Source organism: Myxocyprinus asiaticus, chromosome 1 (assembly GCF_019703515.2).
Source record: "Myxocyprinus asiaticus isolate MX2 ecotype Aquarium Trade chromosome 1, UBuf_Myxa_2, whole genome shotgun sequence".
NCBI classification, from domain to species: domain Eukaryota; kingdom Metazoa; phylum Chordata; class Actinopteri; order Cypriniformes; family Catostomidae; genus Myxocyprinus; species Myxocyprinus asiaticus.
The window spans coordinates 31212472-31232840 of NC_059344.1; the positions used below are offsets into that span (position 1 = coordinate 31212472).

At 36.8% G+C, this 20369-nt stretch overlaps 1 protein-coding gene across 5 annotated transcripts in view; it reads left to right on the forward strand.

Moving 5' to 3' along the window:
• LOC127443798 (coronin-2B) overlaps positions 1-20369 on the forward strand; it is a 66289-nt gene that overhangs the window by 14425 nt on the left and 31495 nt on the right. The gene's annotated exons all lie outside the window — the stretch shown is intronic.

Consider the following 20369-nt stretch of genomic DNA (forward strand, 5'->3'; position numbering starts at 1 on the left):
GACTGGGAAGAGAAATCGGCCCGGGATTTTACATAGAAACTGGCCCAAAAGTTGTTGGGGGGGGATTTTAAAAGAGAGAGAAATCTGGTCGCTGTCCTTTTCTGCATATCGCTGCCCCCATCGGCATCTCGCAGCGCCGTTTTGTGGCCCGTTCTGCATAATGCAGCGGCCCATTTCAGCGTATCGCAGCCCATTCAGCACCGTTTCGCGGCCGGTCCGCCCCTGCCCACAGACATACACACACAGCTTATCAAAAAGTCTTCTCACAGTGTTAATATCCATGGAAAAATCACATTCTGCATCCTTTAAGATTCTGATTAAACTTACAATTTGCAACTCTCTAAATGGGACACATTGATGTTCCAAGGCCTGTAGATTTTAAAAAGGCCTTCATAAATAGCTTTGGATGAAAAGTGTCCATAAATGGAATGCAACAAACTAAATGGTGATGTTATTGTTGTGTATTTTGTGTAAGAGGTCCACAGTAGAACATGGGAGCAGAAAAGGAAATGTTACAGCCTACACAAATCAAATAGTGCAGGAGAAAGAACTACAGCGTGAGAGCATGAGAAAAGATGGATCATATGCTTCCGCTATCTGGATATCAACACACTAGCAGAGTCTCCTGAAAATGGAGCTCATTATCTGTAATGTAGTAAAGCACCACATTCCATTCATTGATTTCACTAACCAATGACTGTTTTAAAATGTTCTTGCCAGTATGGGAAGGTATGAACAGCAATGCCCTGTATAACATTGCAGATAAATGACACACTGTATAGATGTTTTTCTTTCACTTAACTTATAGAGATGCTATTTACATTTGGATATATGGCCAGTTGCCCTGATTAGTAATTGTGTGTTTGTTCTCTGAACTAGATTTGATTTGTTTTCAACGTGACAAATGGTGCAGTCATGTACACTGGAGGACAAAAGTTTGTAATAATGTACAGATTTTGCTCTTATGGAAAGAAATTCAACTGATCACAATGAATAGTCAGGACATTAATAATATGAAAAATTACTATTACAATTTGAAAAAAAAAAATTAAACTACTTCAAAGTGTTCTCATAAAAAATCATCCACGTGCAGCAATGACAGCTTTGCAGATCATTGGTATTCTAGCTGTCAGTTTGTCCAGATACTCAGGTGACATTTCACCCCACGCTTCCTGTAGCACTTGCCATAGATGTGGCTGTCTTGTCGGGCACTTCTCACGCACCTTACAGTCTAGCTGATCCCACAAAAGCTCAATGGGGTTAAGATCCATAACACTCTTTTCCAATTATCTGTTGTCCAATGTCTGTGTTTCTTTTCCCACTCTAACCTTTTCTTTTTGTTTTTCTGTTTCAAAAGTAGCTTTTTCTTTGCAATTCTTCCCATAAGGCCTGCACCCCTGAGTCTTCTCTTTACTGTTGTACATGAAACTGGTGTTGAGCAGGTAGAATTCAATGAAGCTGTCAGCTGAGGAAATGTGAGGCGTCTATTTCTCAAACTAGAGTCTCTGATGTACTTATCCTCTTGTTTAGTTGTACATCTGGCCTTCCACATCTCTTTCTGTCCTTGTTAGAGCCAGTTGTCCTTTGTCTTTGAAGACTGGAGTGTACACCTTTGTATGAAATCTTCAGTTTTTTGGCAATTTCAAGCATTGTATAGCCTTCATTCCTCAAAACAATAATTGACTGACAAGTTTCTAGAGAAAGCATCTTTCTTTGCCATTTTTGACCTAATATTGATCTTAAGACATGCCAGTCTATTGCATACTGTGGCAACTCAAAAACAAACACAAAGATAATGTTAAGCTTCATTTAACAAACCAAATAGCTTTCAGCTGTGTTTGATATAATGGCAAGTGATATTCTAGTATCAAATTAGCAATTTAGCATGATTACTCAAGGATAAGGTGTTGGAGTGATGGCTGCTGGAAATGGGGCCTGACTAGATCTTATCAAAAATGACTTTTTTCAAATAGTGATAGGTGCTGTTTTTTACATCAGTAATGTCCTGACTATACTTTGTGACCAGCTGAATACCACTTTGGTGAATTAAAGTACCAATTTCCTTACGAAACAGCAAAATCTGTACATTATTCCAAACATATGACCACCAGTGTATGTCCAAGTTTTTATTCCTTTATTTTTAACTCCAAGTTTTTATTGAAGCAAATTTTTATCTGCAGGTCAAATATAAAAGCTTTATAAGCTCAGGTTTCCTATAAATCAAGGTAATTTCACCCCTTTACATCTATTAGGACAGCATACATTATACTGCTTATCAACACTATCTGATCATATTGGCAAAAAAAGATGTTGCACATGTCCAAAATAATCCCGATTCATAACAGTAGCTACAGAACACAACCTTCATTGTTGATGCCTCTTGGCATTGTGTCAATATATACATATACATCTATTGGATTAGAAACTGCAGCTAGCAGTATATACATTACAGAATTGCCTTACAGTACCATTTCAGGTTTCACGTGCTGCCATATTTGTGATGATTTTGGCTCTATCATTTTAACTGTACATAGCCTTCACAAATGAAATACAATATAAAAAATGTTTTATAAAATTATCAGGGAAAATAAAAATATTTTTGTTATACATTTTACAACTGTAATATGCACATCTCATGTTTTATTCTTCAGGCTGAAGTAAACAATGCCTAAATGTTTTCTAAAGGTTTTGGTGAGGTCATTGATGTTAAAAAATGAAAAAGAGAGCAGTTTTCTTTGTGAGCAGAGAGAAAGAGAGGTTCACATTCCTTCTCAGCATTCTCTGGCCCTCAGCAGTGTGTTTTGAAGTGATATGCCAAAAACTCAAGCCTTTTATTTTCTTAGAAAACGCATCAGTGAGAATGTGCATAGGAGCACACAAAGAGTGTGTGTGTGTGTGTGTGTTTAAGATAAACTATTAGAGACTGCATTTTTTAACAGCATGGGTTAGCTTTTCAAGTGAGAGTGATCAATATTAAAATAAACACCAGCCAGAACATGATACCATCAACTGGCCAATAATAATTCAATAACTCTATAAGCTCTCTATGGCAATGAGGCCAACAAAACCGGTCTTAGATGGAGATCAATAAATCAGCAAAACAGTGTGTTAAATATGAGCTTTACAGAAAGCAAACTTGGCATGAAAAATTCATTACCTGTATTGTTGGCCTTAGGTAAAAAGCTGGTGTTATGGAAAGAGATTTAAAGAGATCTAACCCCATCTGAGCCTGGCTGTACAGCAGATGTCCTTGAGGCAACATTCAGAGCACTCGGCTCTGCCTCCAGCTTCCAGTTAACCAAGATCACCACAGACAAAACAAATCCCACATAGCTAAACAGTGGTAGAGTATTAAGAAGACAGAAAAAAAAAAAAAAAAAACAATGTGTGAGGGTTAGAAACAGAATGAAGCATGCCAAAGCAGGGCAATATATGGAGAGAGTTTTCATAGCAAAAGAGAAGGGATTTGTGGCACTGCTTGACAGGTCCTGAGGCAGAACAGACACATCACCAGGTGGAGGCCCACTGACACAGATCTCAGCTCTTCCACTCCAACTGTTTCTTGCATTTGCATTGTTGTTAAACAGTTATACCCTGATGATAGGATGCGGTGTTCTGTTCCACCTTTTTCCTACGTTCCATGATGCTTTGCTCGAAATGAGGGCGTTAATTCCATTGTCAAGTAAACACAGTTGTTGAAAACATTTTGCACCCCATTTACAACTATACCTAGCGCTGACCATTTGCGATCGGATCATCTAAAACGCGTTATTACCAGCTGTAAACTGCGTCTAAAATGACTGCAGCCGGAGCTAAGGAAAGTTATAGAATGTTTCCCCAGTTAGACCCCCAGGAAAAATGTGGATATGTTAGTATAACACTATTTAGACACAAAATCAACAGCTTCCAGCCTTCCACACTAACTCACTTTCTCAAGAGCTCAAATCCTCATTGTAAATCAGATACTCCAGACTCCAAATTTTGATTGGATGAGCCATAGTCGTTGTAAAATGACTATTGACCTGTTTCATGTGATATCACGGTATAACCACGCCGCCATGTTTGTGACCAAAATTCCATATACTTTCATTTTGCTGGCTTCTTTGCGATGCAACAGAAGTCAGCACAATGTTTGTTTCTGTTTATAAATCTTGAAAAAGTGATACAGCTGTTTATTTACTGTACCAGATCCAAAATGTTATTTTTCTTTTAATAAAGTTATCTTACACATTGTGTAAATATACAGTATTTCCATTCCTTGTAGCAAACAATCTGTTTTCCCCTGGAACTGTGAATAGGTCAGATTTTAAGTTTACTAACCATTGAACCCCCAGGAAAATAACCTTGTTTGAAATGTGCCATCAGATGCATATGGATACAATCACTGTTGATCCTCTGGTAGGACAGAAGATCATTTCTCATGGCTTATGCCTTAAAAACAAAACAAAAGTGTGGTAGGTAAACCTGTGATCAGGGCAATGAAATGAGCAAATATAATAGTATGTTAACACTTTCATCCCAGCAGTAGTCCCACGGTGAAAGTTCTAGCCTATTATTTTGAGCCTCTTCAAGAAAAGGCAATTAAATGCCTCTTCTCCTCTTTCTAACACCAAATAAATGCAAGCAACTAGAACATAAATAAAATAACAGTGACAGTGGCATTTGGTAAATAATAGGTAATTGATATGCGATAGATCTACTAATAGTACCTACTCATGAGTTTTGTGCCTGAAGTTTGAATTCACATAAACATTGAATGAATAATCATTGAAATGCAAGCCAACTAAGGCAGAATAGGAAATGTCTTTTAAAAATTATATTCGGTTTGTCATTAGTGTGTGAATTAATATTTATCATTTCACAGTCATCACTGCTTTCGCTCAGCCTCTCATCCAGTTGTTTTATATTTGACACTAGCCTGAGCCCATTTCACAGTACACCTTGCAAAGCCAATTTTAGCACAGAGTGCTCTGCTAGCGATCACGCTGAAACAGAACACTGCCAGCTCTGAGAAACAGTCACAAGAGATTAGCAAAGCAGGAAGACAACAGGCTAATTCGACATTGTCATATTACTGTGAAGGTCACGGTGCTCATCAGTAGCTGGATAACAATATTACGGGATGTCAGGCTCTTAAGTCTGGCTGTTGTTGTCATCTGAAATGGCAGCACCTTTGAAAAAAGTCATATAGAAACCTGAGCACAGGGCCATTTCTAGCTATATTCGGTATAAGCAGCCACTTAGGGCTCCCACATAGCAAAAATGTTTTTTATTTGTTTTAAAAAAAACTAATGTAAATATACTAAAAGCTGCGAGTAAAACTCAGGCAGCTGTTATGGCTCAATCAGAGCATTATGGGGGCCCCCTTGTGGTCTGAGAGGGAAGGGATAATGTAACTGCAAGAAGAGAGTTGTAGCGACACAGTATGTGACAGGCAGATGCTTAAAAGGTGTTTTTGTCATCATGAAGCACACCAAGTCGAAAGTGGAAAAAAGAAAAAGGAAGATGAGAAATGCAACCAGACCACTGGCAAGAAATGAATGCAAGCCAGCTACCTGGCTAGATGGTGTTTGTTCATTGTCATGCATTAAATTGCAACAATTAGTTAGCTAATGTTTTGCAGTTGTGTCTTGTTTTTCAAAGGTACATGTTTTCATTTCTGCTAGCTACGGTATATAACTAAGGTCTAGACAATAGACATAGTGTAGCTATCCAAGGTTTGCTCACAGACTCGATGCTATCTTTGTTTCAGTTAGTTAGCTAGCTAGCTAATGGTAGTTCTAGCACTGGAGAAGATTTAGTCAACCAAATTGTTTTGTCTGCATTATTTAGGTGCCATATTACTTAGGGGCATCAAAGGCAACTGGGGATTCAGGTACACAAATTCCTTGTAAATAACCATTTTGTATGTAGCTGTAACAAGGTTAAGGTTGGGAAAGCAGGAGGCAGGAACCAGCTGAGCCGTCAAAATAATGTGTAATGAAAACAAAAAGAGAAAAACATAAACGCACACACTGCAGCTGCGTGTGTGTGTGTGTGGCAGGGGGTGGGGGGATGGGCACTGCCCTTCTGGCCAGCTTTCCCGAATACTCCCCCCATCTGCTACAGAACTACAGTCAGTGTACCAAGCAGTTTAAAAGTTTGATCTCAGTTGGACTAAAACAATAATTTGTCTTTTCAAAATCTCATGTAAATGCTTTATTCCAACTGAAATCATACCAGTTTGATTTTTGAGAAGTCGGACTGACAGACCTAGATTATGCAATGACGTGAAACGTCTTTTTGGGATTAATTACATGGATGGACGAAAAACACGGAACGACAAACCTTTTAAAAAGAAGCAAGCTTTATAAGATAAATCCAGTCATGTGCCCACACGCAGAGATTTTGCAGGAGCATCACTTCCTTAGCAGAATATGCAGTGATGTATTGTCATGTCACTTGGACAGACAGATAAAAAGTCTGTAGTTTGACTGCAGAGACCTGCTTAAGCTTGATTACAATTGTGTATGTAAACGTACTGACGTACTGTCAATTTACGAATGGCTTACCTATTTTAACCAAAAAATGACATTAGCTTTAACTAGTTTGGATTTTACAGTACCTATAGGGTTTAATACAATGCATGTGTAAGGGTGCATTGTGACGAGCCCGACCGATATGGGGTTTTTGAGACCGATACCGATTTTAGAGAGAGAAAATTCACAGATTACGATATGGTGGCCGATATAGTTAATTTTTGAGCTAGAATGAAAACAGACCTTTTCTATGTGGATTTTTCACCGATTTTGCACTGATATGACTATGCAAAGGTAATCAGAAGGCTGCTTTCTTAAACAAATATTTTTATCAAAGAATATTTGACATTATTATTATACATTGTCAACAAATTCTGGAAATGAACTCTGAGAAAATAAAGAATAAATAAAAATACAATAAATAGCTTAATAAACATCAGTACTGTATGTTCAGTATCAGTCATTGGCTGACCATTTAAATAAATAAATAAAAATACAATAAATAGCTAAATAAACATCAGTACTGTTTAGTAACAGTCAAATGCTGACCATTAAAATAAATAATAAATAAAATAAAATAAATAGCTAAATAAACATCAGTACTGTTTAGTATCAGTCAAATGCTGACCCTTAAAATAAAAAATAAATACAAATCAAATAAATAGCTAAATAAACATCAGTACTGTATGTTTAGTATCAGTCAAATGCTGACCCTTAAAATAAAAAATAAATAAAATAAAATAAATAGCTAAATAAACATCAGTACTGTTTAGTATCAGTCAAATGCTGACCATTAAAATAAAGAATAAATAGAAATAAAATAAATAGCTTAATAAACATCAGTACTATTTAGTATCAGTCAAATGCTGAGCATTAAAATAAAAAAAATAAATAGCTAAATAAACATCAGTACTATTTAGTATCAGTCAAATGCTGAGCATTAAAATAAAAATAAAATAAATAGCTAAATAAACATCAGTATTACTGTTTAGTATCAGTCAAATGCTGACCATTAAAATAAAGAATAAATAGAAATAAAATAAATAGCTTAATAAACATCAGTACTATTTAGTATCAGTCAAATGCTGACCATTAAAATAAAGAATAAATAGAAATAAAATAAATAGCTTAATAAACATCAGTACTATTTAGTATCAGTCAAATGCTGAGCATTAAAATAAATAAAAAAAATAGCTAAATAAACATCAGTACTATTTAGTATCAGTCAAATGCTGAGCATTAAAATAAAAAAAATAAAAAGCTAAATAAACATCAATACTATTTAATATCAGTCAAATGCTGAGCATTAAAATAAAAATAAAATAAATAGCTAAATAAACATCAATACTATTTAGTATCAGTCAAATGCTGACTATATTAATACTACCGAGTCAAGATAAAGAGATAAGCAGCGGTGTTACACTGTATTCTGCTATACAAGTTCAGGGGAAACTTTCAACAGTGGAAAACCAGACTTTTAAATATTACATTTTATAAATGCAATGACTGGAATTGTTCGGTTGAAGGGGGTACCAAATTGTGAATCCTGAACAAAACAGTTTGGTGAATACATGTTTACACATTAGCTTCCACTCAGCTGACAACAATGAAAGTAGCTACGTGATTAGCTAGTTAGCTATAAGCTCGTTGTCACGGAAAGTAAAAGACGGACGTTGTTTATTTTACTTTCCAGCATTGCGTCTCACCGACTAGGTAACAGCGTAGCATAAAATCAACACTCATCAGACAAAATCCACCACCGCACCATTGTCTGCTGAGCTGCAAAAAGTTGCTCTGATGTTTACCTTTCAATCTACTGAAAATACATTACTTACTGCACTGACAAATTATAGCTGGCTAACAGCAAACAGACATGAGTGACATGGTAGTCAGGTACAAGGTTAATGCTACATTAGTTATATTGACTAATGAAGGGGTCATTGTTTATTAACTTTCCAGTATGTATTTCACAAACTAGTTAGCAACTTACTGACACACAGCTCAACTCCGCCCTGTCTGCAGAGCGCTCTGCTGGACAAACTACGCTATGACACCAATTCTAAAGCATTATTTTCAACATTATATGTTCTGAAAAATAGTTTTCATATCGGCGCATATCGGTAAAATATACGCTGATACCGATATATCGGTGAAAGGCTAATATCGGCCGACCGATATATCGGTCAGGCACTAATTGTGACACAACAGAGGTGTGAGTTTTTTGTTTGGGTAAGGTGTGTCTGGCTTCCTTATGCAGGACAGATGGCATGTTTGAGCCATGATGCTCCTCTCCTCTGCAGCATACAGGAGCAGACTGTTAACTTAACAGGGAGCCAGAGACTGCAGGAGAGAAAGTCTGTCCACTCAAATCTCAAGCCTTTGTAAAAGGACTTTCTCCACGATAGAGAATTCTGGAAAGAACTTATACCGATGTGCACCTTTCATAGGACTAGAAAGCAGCATACACTGAGCAATATGCAGGATAAATATAATAAAGGGTATACTCCACCAAATAGAGGATTCGATATCTTAAAATTCTCAAATAGGTATGTAGTTACTGTAATAAGTTATCACAACTTTTTTTGCAGTGCATTGCAAAAAATGTGAGCCATAGTTTGACAGCAATGAGCAAGCAGAGTTTTCATTTTAATGTGTTAATTTACAGTTGTGACCAGCTACAATTCTGGTTGGTTTCTTTCATTTGACCAAAATGAAATGAATGGGCTGTTATAATGGACTGTACCTGTATTCCAGATGAGGTTTAATATGAAAATATCACATTTCTGACCAAACTTGTTGTCTTGTATGTACTGCCCTACTGTGTGTAAAACTGAAAAACACATTTGACTTCTTTATTAATATACTAAAAGCTGTGAGTAAGACTCAGGAAGCTGTTATGGATCAATTAGAGCATTATGGGGGCCCCCTTGTGGTCTGAGAGGAAGGGATAATGTAACTGCAAGAAGAGAGTTGTAGCGATACAGTATGTGACAGGCAGACACTTAAAAGGTTTTTTGTCTTCATATAGCGCACCAAGTCGGAAGTGGAAAAAATACTTTAAAATACTTTTAAATATTATCTTTATATCAATCACAAAATATCAAGCTGCCATTTAAACTACTTGTGCAGCTTTAATGAATTATAACTGACCAATGAAACTGATATGTACTGTATCAGAAATGACAGGCTTTTAGTCTTTATGGAATTTTGAGGGACTCTTTGCATTCCTAAACCAAGAAATATGCAGGTTGGGATGGAAGTAATTTTGCAAAGTGCATCTACATCTGTGCTGGAGCTCTCTAAATAATGAAAAGTGTTCTGCCAGCAGAGAGCTGCTCTTGCAGCAGAATAAACTTTGCATGCTAAACTCAGAGAGAATTAATTTTAACCCCATTTAATCGCTCTCATAAAACACCACAGCACAGACCTGGTGCACCTATCTTAAAATACTGCAGTGCTCTTGGTTAATTTTGTTTGGGTGTGTGTCTACTCATGTTTATCTCTTACAGGCAAGCTGCCACTACTGAGCATTCTTCTTGTGCACTTGCCAGATGGCAGTCATTTCAACTGGGGCTCATGTTTTTTACTGCATGTGTTGCAGAGTTGGCATAAGGACACCTCAAGCTGAGTCAGAAAGCTCACACCCATTCAAGCATACAGAAATCACTCTGTATTCTTCATGCATGCTAAAAACACTAGGTTTAATTTCAATAAAGAGCATTTGCTTTTTCATGTTGAATTGGTCAAAAATGTCTTACTGTCGCAAAGTGTATTGTTTAGCCTGTGTCATCTGATTGACACTTAAGTGAAGTGCTGTGTCACTGTCTAGTGATGCCTCAATGGCAAACATAATAATCACCCCACACGAGTTGTCCTCAAGCAGCTTACCCCCTCCATCTCTTAATATGTGCCATCCTCCGTCCTTCATCTGTCCACCTCCCCACCTTAATCCCCAGCTACCCGGACCATGAACAACCCAGAGAGGTTAGTGGAAGGAAAACAACATACAGCTCCCCTCCTGGGAATGTCACTCCCAATGGGATGCTGTTTCGGTCAATGCAGTAACCCTGTTGAAGACACCAGGATATGGGAAGACTTTTTAAGAGGAGGATAATATACAGTGCATCTGGAAAGTATTCACAGCACTTCACTTTTTCCACATTTTGTTATGTTACAGCCTTATTCCAAAATGGATTAAATTCATTATTTTCCTCAAAATTCTACAAACAATACCCCATAATGACAATGTGAAAGAAGTTTGGTTGAAATCTTTGCAAATTTATTAAAAATAAAAAACGAAAAAAATCACATGTACATAAGTATTCACAGCCTTTGCTCAATACTTTGTCGAAGCACCTTTGTAATAATAGACTTGAACCTGATTGAACATCTCTGGAGAGATCTGAAAATGGCTGTGCACCGACGCTCCCCATCCAACCTGATGGAGCTTGAGTGGTCCTGCAAAGAAGAATGGGAGAAACTGCCCAAAAATAGGTGTGCCAAGCTTGTAGCATCATACTCAAAAAGACTTGAGGCTGTAATTGGTGCCAAAGGTGCTTCAACAAAGTATTGAGCAAAGGCTGTGAATACTTATGTACAAGTGATTTTTTTTTTTTTTTTTTTTTTATACATTTGCATAGATTTCAAACAAACTTTTTTCACGTTGTCATTATGGGGTATTGTTTGTAGAATTTTGAGGAAAATAATGAATTTAATCAATTTTGGAATAAGGCTGTAACAACAAAATGTGGAAAAAGTGAAGCGCTGTGAATACTTTCCGGATGCACTGTATGGTGTCTAGATAGATATATTGCTAAATCAACTGCAAAGGCTTTAGCTAAAGTTCTTATTTTGAATATTTAGCATAATCAAATAATTCTGTAGATTATAAGTATTACTCAGTCAATTGTTAAAAAAACCATAAAAAAAAACAAGGTGGATTGCTTAAAGTGCTGAGTTTCACCAGGAAGAATACCTATGATCAAAATTACAAGCAATTGCAAACAAGAAAGTCATTTTGTATGTGTCTTTGTTTTACTAATACAAAGAATGCACACATTGTTCAATTGTAGAGTTAGAGAGTTTGAGTGCATGTTGATTTTGGGTGTGTGTACAGTATGTCCCACTGACTTATCAAAGGGACACACTCACAAGCAAGATATAAGGATGCACAGTGTAGGATAAAGAGAAGAGGGGATAGAGAGGATCTCATGCACCACTGGCCCTTTTAAATGCTGAGCAAGGCAGTCCTTGACTGTGTGTTTCTCTCAACAAAGGATCAGATAACTTCCTCCTTTATTATTTTCTACCTCTCTATCGGCTGAGACTGATAACCCTCACAAGGATATCCTGTCTCTAATTGTATGGACAATCCACCAAAGTTCACATCCTCTTTAAACTCTGCACACAAATTGAAAATTAAAACTTTAAATGGAACAGTCCAAATTAAACGTAAGAAATGTGTTTTGGGGGCCTGGGTAGCTCAGCGAATATTGATGCTGACTACCACCCCTGGAGTCGAGAGTTCGAATCCAGGGTGTGCTGAGGGACTCCAGCCAGGCCTCCTAAGCAACCAAATTGGCCCGGTTGCAAGGGGGTAGAGTCACATGGGGTAACCTCCTCGTGGTCGCGATGAGTGGTTCTCGCTCTCAATGGGACACATGGTAAGTTGTGCGTGGATCGCGAAGAATAGCACGAGCCTCCCATGCTGTGAGTCTCCGCAGTGTCATGCACAACGAGCCACGTGATAAGATGCGCGGATTGACTGTCTCAGAAGCAGAGGCAACTGAGACTTGTCCTCCGCCACCCGGATTGAGGTGAGTAACCACGCCACCACAAGGACCTACTAAGTAGTGGGAATTGGGCATTCCAAATTGGGAGAAAAAGGGGATATTTTAGTCATTACTTGCTGAGCTAAACCCCTCAGTTTAGTTGTTTTTAATTATTTAATAATTATTTTAATAATTATAGTTGAATAATTATTATTATTTTCCAGAACTTTCCAGAACATTTTTTAAAGTTTAATTTAATTTCATCATCAAAATGGTGTCTAATCAATAAATTCTTAAAACATTTAACAAGTGAAAATAAAACTTTTCAACATGTCATTGCATTGTTTTTTTTTTGACAAACTTTTATTCAACAGCTGTCTTGTTTGTGATATTTTGATTAATGATTATTATTATTATTACAGTGAATACTACATTTTATACTATACATTTTATTCAATTTCAGGCATCTTACTTTTATTATGACTTGGGGATTTTTTTGCCAGAAGCTTCACTTTTCCGGACAAACAGTTCACGTCACGGCGCAGTGTGATCATTGAAGACTTTTAAGTCACGTCTGAAATCTCATCTCTTTACACTGGCCTTTGAGTCTGACAAATAAAATGTAGGACAGTTTTAGGTGTGTTTGTATTTTAGATTACTGGTGTTTGTGTATGTGGTAATTTTGAAATGTTATGTATTAAATGTTATTACTGTGAAGCACTATGACCAACTCTGTTGTTTTAAATGCTTTATAAATAAAGCTGAGCTGAGATTAAAGCATAAATGCTGTGATTTCATTATATAAATATATATTTTACATGTGCTGCGTGGTTTACAATGGATAAGTGCTCTGCTCTATCATCTCATACAACATGAATGATTCTCAGTGTCTGTTGCATTTCTAGTGTTTGAGCGGTCGGATTTATGCATTCATTTAAATATGCAGCTCATCCATACTAAGATTGCAGCCTTCAGCGGTTTAATAAATCACAACAGGACATGTCACGATTGATTAACTGTCCATTTCAGAGTAAAAGGAGTAACAGAGCATGTGTTCAAAATAAGCCTGTGAGCATTTTAAAGCTGTCATGTGTCAGTCATATTGTACGCTGGTACAGGATTGATTCGGTGCTTGGTGCTACCGGTACTGCAAAAACACTAATATCGTTACATCTTTTTTATTTTAGTACCAACTAAGGACAACACTAATCCTGACAGTGTGTTAACCGGTCAAACCACTTATATTTATTGATCAACGTTGCAGATTTTAGTGTCTTAAATTTTACTTAAGACGCAAAAGCACATTCTTTTTTTTTTAATAGCACAGACGACTTGTCATTTATATGTGCATTAAATGTGCAGACATACACTACCAGTGTTTATATGTGCATTAAATTGCAGACATATACACTACCAGTCAAAAGTTTTGAAACACTTGATTGAAATGTTTCTCATGATCTTAAAAATCTTTTGATCTGAAGGCGTATGCTTAAATGTTTGAAATTAGTTTTGTATACAAAAATATAATTGTGCCAACATATTAATTTCATTATAAAACTAAAATTTAATTAAAAAAAAAAGTTTTTGAAATTGATGACTTGGACCAAATAATTAAGAAAAGCAGCCAATAAGTGCCCAACATAGATGGGAACTCCTTCAATACTGTTTAAAAAGCATCCCAGGGTGATACCTCAAGAAGTTGGTTGAGAAAATGTCAAGAGTACATTTCTGCAAATTCTAGGCGAAGGGTGACTACTTTGAAGATGCTAAAATATAACACAGTTTAGTCACAACATAATTCCCATAGTTCCATTTATGTTATTCCATAGTTTTGATGACTTTACTATTATTCTAAAATGTGAAGAAAAATTATAATAAAGAATGAGTAAGTGTTTCAAAACTTTTGACCGGTAGTGTATGTGTGCATAATTTGTATTGTGAGCTGAAGTGCGGATCAACTGGACAATTTATGATCCTATAATCCTTCGGGAACTGAAGCGATGTTACGGTCAAAACGCTGGAATTAAAATAACGGCAGTGAATCACGAGTCGGACGGCTCTTCTCAACTGTAAGTGCTATATATACCAAGATAATTGTTGCTTGTGCTTAAATGGTGCTTCTTTAACAAAACCAGAGCAGATAGTTTTCGTGGTGTTTTTCTTACGTCATATATGTGGATCAAGAGACAATGTCCATGTCCCCAGATGATGTCCGAAATCTATTCATACTACTCGCATGCATACTTAAAAGAACGTACTGTTTTGCCGGCAGATAAGTACCTTCATCAAATACATTACATCCTGTGACAGTACACGGTTTCGGACACAGGGTTGGTGTGATCTCTCCACTGCTGGCCACGGCCACATTTCTCTGCATTTTTTAAAACTGTGGTGTGAAGTGGACTGTGCTGAAACAGAGCGTTTCATGACTCTTTAAAAGAACATGATTTTGGCGAGTAAGCATTTTGTCTCTTGCAACAGAATGACCTAATAGGCCCTTTCCCACCTTCAGTCCTGGTATTTTTCCCTCAGTAACTTTCTAGATGAGAATTCTTACGAGGACCGGAACACCCAAGGAGACTTTTCCCGTTGCATTCGCATTCACATAAGGAACAATCGTAGTGACATCATCTAGTATCGACCATTTTATCTGACGTTATCTGCACTTGCGTTTCAATAACAACAACAACAAAATCAACAACACCGATGGAGGACACTGGGATCGGAGCTACACTTTGGTTTGTTTAGGACTGTTTTATACTAACTTTGGCTGCATCGGAAAATGTACACAGCTGCCTGATCATTAATTGTAAATTAGCGCAGTCCTCTGAGTAGCAGGTTAGCAGCTAGTTTGTTTACTAACAGTGGCTACATTTCCTGCCTACTCTCTCAATGTCTACATCAATATAATGGTAAAAGAAAATGCACTGTACCAAGTAAAATAACATGATCAACATGCCTATGTTTAGAGTTTACGGTTAGGCTTAGTCTCAGAACTGGGGTTAATGGCTTGCACAACATATTTATTCACCCATCATCTCCTTTTCATTTTATGGGTGGGTTTGCTTAGGGTTAGAGGTAAAATTTGGCCCACGATTGGATGATGGGAATGTTGGTCTAGGACCAACAAAAAAATGTTGATCCATGAATATGTCCTACATGTAACCATATCATGCCCCAGAGATCTATACATATCAGTCCTTATAGAGATGCACAGTGTGTTTATTTATTTCATGCCTTGACCAATTGTATTGCTTGTGTGGCTGTAGCTTGTGCTACTAGTTTTAGAAGCCCAAATAATTTAAATATTTCAGATTTTATATTTATTATTATTATATTTATACTCATAAATAGTATCACTTTTATACCAGACAAAACCGCAGTACCATGTGTCATAAAACTGGATGTGTTAATATTGAGGTAGGTTGCTATACATATATTGACTTTAACTTACTTGCTCTTACTTGCAATATTTCTTCAAACAGTTGCACTGCCATGGCAGTGGTTGACTTGAAAGAGAAAGTTACCATAGAGCTTCTTGAAGACACTTTACACTAATCAGGGCTCTAAGCTAACATTTACAATAAGGTTCCATTTGTTAACATCAGTTAACATGGATTAACAATTAACAATACTTTTACAGCATTTATTAATCTCGGTTTATGTAAATTTCACCATACATTAATACATTTTTAAAATCAAAAGTTGGATTTGTTAACATTAGTTAATGCGCTATGAACTAACATCAACTAACAATGAACAATTGTATTTGTATTAATTAACATTAAGAAAGATTAACAAACGCTGTAAAACATATACTGTATTGTTCATTGTTAGTTCATGTTACCTAATACATTAACTAATGTTAACGAATGGAACCTTATTTTAAAATGTTACCCATTTTTGTTTAGGAGCGCACGTGCCCCAAAGTGAGACATTTTAGGGGCACAGTCAAAAAACTAGGGGCACAGTCAGATGTCAGTTTTTTAAAGACTGCTACAAGTAACTGTTAAAGAGTTACTACAGAATTCAGAAATAAAAGATGCTTGATACATAAGAATACCTCTGATAAACCTTTTTGAAGTTAAGTTTTTAAGTTAACCTTACAGGTAGCACCAAACAACATTAGTCCTGATTTTATGAGCATCTAATAAACTAAAAATGTATTGATGACACTTTTACTTCCATTTGCTGGTAACAAACATTATATTGGTAATTCACAGATTAGTAGTTAATCAACACTCAGATATATTAAATCAAACTTTGATGACATGCATAACTATTCCAAAGTATTTTCAGTTGTAACTATCTCTGTTAAGCACTGTATAATGCAATAATGTTAATGTTCTTCATGAACATTATAAAATATTAATGTTTTCCATGACATGCACATAAACTACCTCACAATTTATTTGAAGATGCGTTTCTGTGTCCATATATGCTGTTTTTTTAATTGTTTTTCTATATAAAACATATGCTAGACTGAGGTCTTCTACCATTGCGCTGCATCTCGCTGTTTTTCTCAGAATCTTGAGCATGAGTGCCATATTTTTAAGACATCCATTAATCCGTCATAAAAAGACAAGCAAGAAACTCTGCTTAAACCAAAGTCCCTTTCAAGGCAAGTCAGTTCACTCGGCGGCCATCTTTGAAATGCTCCCAGCCATCCCGGGCTGGCTGGGCAGTTATTTTCAATGTAAATAAGTGCCATAAAAGTACAGCTCCTATGTACTTGAATGGGGAAAGGCCAGAATCTCTAAAATGTTTGGTCAAGATTACGATCAAAGAACATGTTTAAAATCAGCAGTGAAATCTGTAAACATTGATATCATAAATTGTGCTTCTTTAGCTAAGATCATGCTAAAAAACAAAGTTTTCATGCTAGTTCAACTAATGCACATGCGTGTTCTTGAACTGACTGACAGGAGATGTCTGTTTCTAAAAGTACACATTTGAGAATGCAAAAATGCCTGAAATTGAGCTTGCGTAGCTAGGAGCGTCTGAGACCCTGTACTTGTGTCAGACTTAAGAGCAAGCCACTACAACTACTATTCTGCCACTACACCAAACATACTGTATGTAACACACATAAACAAACCTTGGTTCTAAGAGCAAGATCTCCATCTGCAGACTGCTATAATTCTAAATATTTTTCTCTTTTTTACAGTTAGGCCATTTATGGTAAGATACGTTTTTTATGTCATATATGTCATACAGTTGATGAAGAGCAGTTTATGGTCTTTGAAAAGGCAGTGTGTAAAATGTTATAGTTTGAGTGTATGTTGTTACTCATAGCTGCATCTTCACCATCTGGCTGAGGAAAGACAGACAATAGCAAACAAAGGGCACCCCAGTACACAAAACACCCTCCAGTACAGTAGTAATGAGTCTTTACTCCCTCCCCTGAGTTCTGTCCTTGTAGTCTCCCTCGCTGAGATTTTAAGGGATGTATCTGATTTCCAGCTCTGACTAAATTATTCTGTTCTGATGAACTTATCCAAGTTTTTTTTTTTTTTTTCTCAAGGTATTGTAAATGCTTCATAACATAACACAAGCTTATTGCTGAGTTCAATTTCATTATGTTGTACATGCAGAAATCTAGTAAAAGTAAAAACACACTATAGAGTAGAATGTTATAATTTGCAGCTTGGCAGCTATGTCAGGTAAATCTCATGTTGCTCTCATTATATATCTGTTGGCAGTGAGTAAATGTTTAATTTTCTATAGCACGTTACCCAAAGTTCAGGACTGTCAGACCTGGGACACATTGAAGATAAGACTTATCGATGTTTACACTGAAACTCGTCTCCAAAGTCTCCAGCATTTATTCTAACTGCTCAGTGTCTGAAAAGATGGCATGCTAACCCGACTTGGCTCTCTCCCAGCTGGATTGCACTCACAACTGGAGCCAGAGCTGCCAAAACAGGGTCTCCAGGCTCAGAGTTATTTCACTCCTACTGAGACAGAATGGCATCAGAACTGACTCCCCCTACTCAAAAACTGGAGCAAGAGGTTAGCCATGAACACTAATGGTTAACAAAGACGAGCTGCTTGGCATGATGTGGGCCCAACAGCAGTGTAACTAACAGCGAACTCTGGCACTCTGGAGGATTTTTTGTCCCATTCTAAAGGACAGATGAGGCTTGTTTCCTGTCTTGGAAGCTGCTGGAGTTTCAGTAGCTATGTAATGATTCATTAAATGAATAATACTCCAAAGCAGTTGGGTTGGGGAGATCTGGTATTTGGATGCTGTACTGGAGTGATCAATGGGGCAGAATGTACTATGAATGATAAATGATTGAGACTGCATTATGGTTAGTCTTATGACATTCTGTTTCATCGTAGCACTGGAAATAAGATAAAGCCTGTGCACCGAGTGGCTTTGGCAGGAGTGTCTTTGGTACAAAGTAGCACTCTGGTTCTGATACAGATCTGGTTTTCTTGTTCAGTGAGGAGGAAAACTGGATAGTATTTTGTGATGCAGATTGTGGTAGGTAGATACATTTATGGAGGAAAGAAAGAAATCCAAAAACATATATAGCAGCAGAATAAACTGCAGCCAAGAAGTGGAAAAGTCAATAAACAGTATGTTCTCTGGAGTTGCTTTACCCTGCAGCAAAAAGAGCACACATTCACACACACACACACACACACACACACACACACACACACACACACATAGTGGAACAGTGCAAACACATCACAAAAATAATTTTCTCTCAAATAGTCTGCTAAATTTGCAGTGCACCTACAGAAATATGTCTAGTTCATCACTGTCTGACAGCCCAGTTTTTTACCAGTACAATGCCTGTAGGTATACACTCAAAGACATATTACTCTATGGTATGTGAAAAAATCTTCAATGTACAGTTATGCTTCAATGTCTGCAACACAACTACATAGTTCAGAGTCAGACTACAGAATATTTGAGAAACACATGGTGAAAAGAGTGCAAAGCCGAAGGTAAGGCCAAGGAGAGATGTCTCACAAAATCCCATCTGTCTGCATAGAGGTTATAAGAGCCAGCCAAATATTCCATTTAATAATTCAAGATAATTAGAGAGAGAGATTGAGAACAGACATTTGTTTTATTATAGGCCTTAGAATGCTCCTGATGACCAAGGTCTTATTAACATTCTCCTGTTTCTTTCTAAAAATATCCAGTAATTATAAATATATGAGAGTGTAAATGATTGCCAGACACTAACTCCTGCTTAATGTACGGTTAATTAGGACGTTAGGACGGCATTCAAAAAAGATGCATAATAAATTAGAAGAAATGTTGAAAGTTTCCTGTAAATATGATCAAACATGAGCATCCAATCTGCCTAAACATTTAATAAATGCTGAAACACTGTTAGTTAAGCATAGCCATGGGAAGATGCTTTATGAGGGGGACTGAAAGGACAGCACGGTGTGGGGGGCAAATTATGCTGACTGCATGGTGACAGTGCATAGAAAAAGTGTTATGTAGCACTGATAATGCATACATGTACTCTTGTTTGAGAGTGGCACTGATGTTCTGAGTCTCAAAAGTACCTATAAATGCAAAAGGTGAATTTACATACAGTATGTTTTTTGTGCCAGAATACAAATGCAAACTCAACATTTTGGATTAAATTACAAATACAAAAAATGACGTGTGCATTTTTTTTCTGTGGTTTTGATACGATGAAACTTTTAAGGCCAAAACATACTCCTTGCAAGTATGTGAATGTATAGGCACTTCTAGCTACTCAAGCCCAATTTTTTTGTGTCGTTGCATTCTAGCATTTATCAGACCGCAATTCATAACACAATGCAAATGCGTGTTCCAGTTTCAATGTTGTCTCAAGATGCACTACAGCAGACATTAGAGTGAACTGTCTGCTTCTACTTTGAGTTTTCTCTTTCAAGCCAACTACCGTCATGGCGGAGCAACAGTTTGAAGAGAATATTGTGGCAATTAAGTTAAAATCAAAACATTGATAGCAACCTAGTTGAATAAAAACACATCCATTTTGTTTAATGGCACTGATTTTTGAACTTAACTATATCTCCCCCTTGAGTACTGAGGTTTGTTACCACCACAGTAATGCTA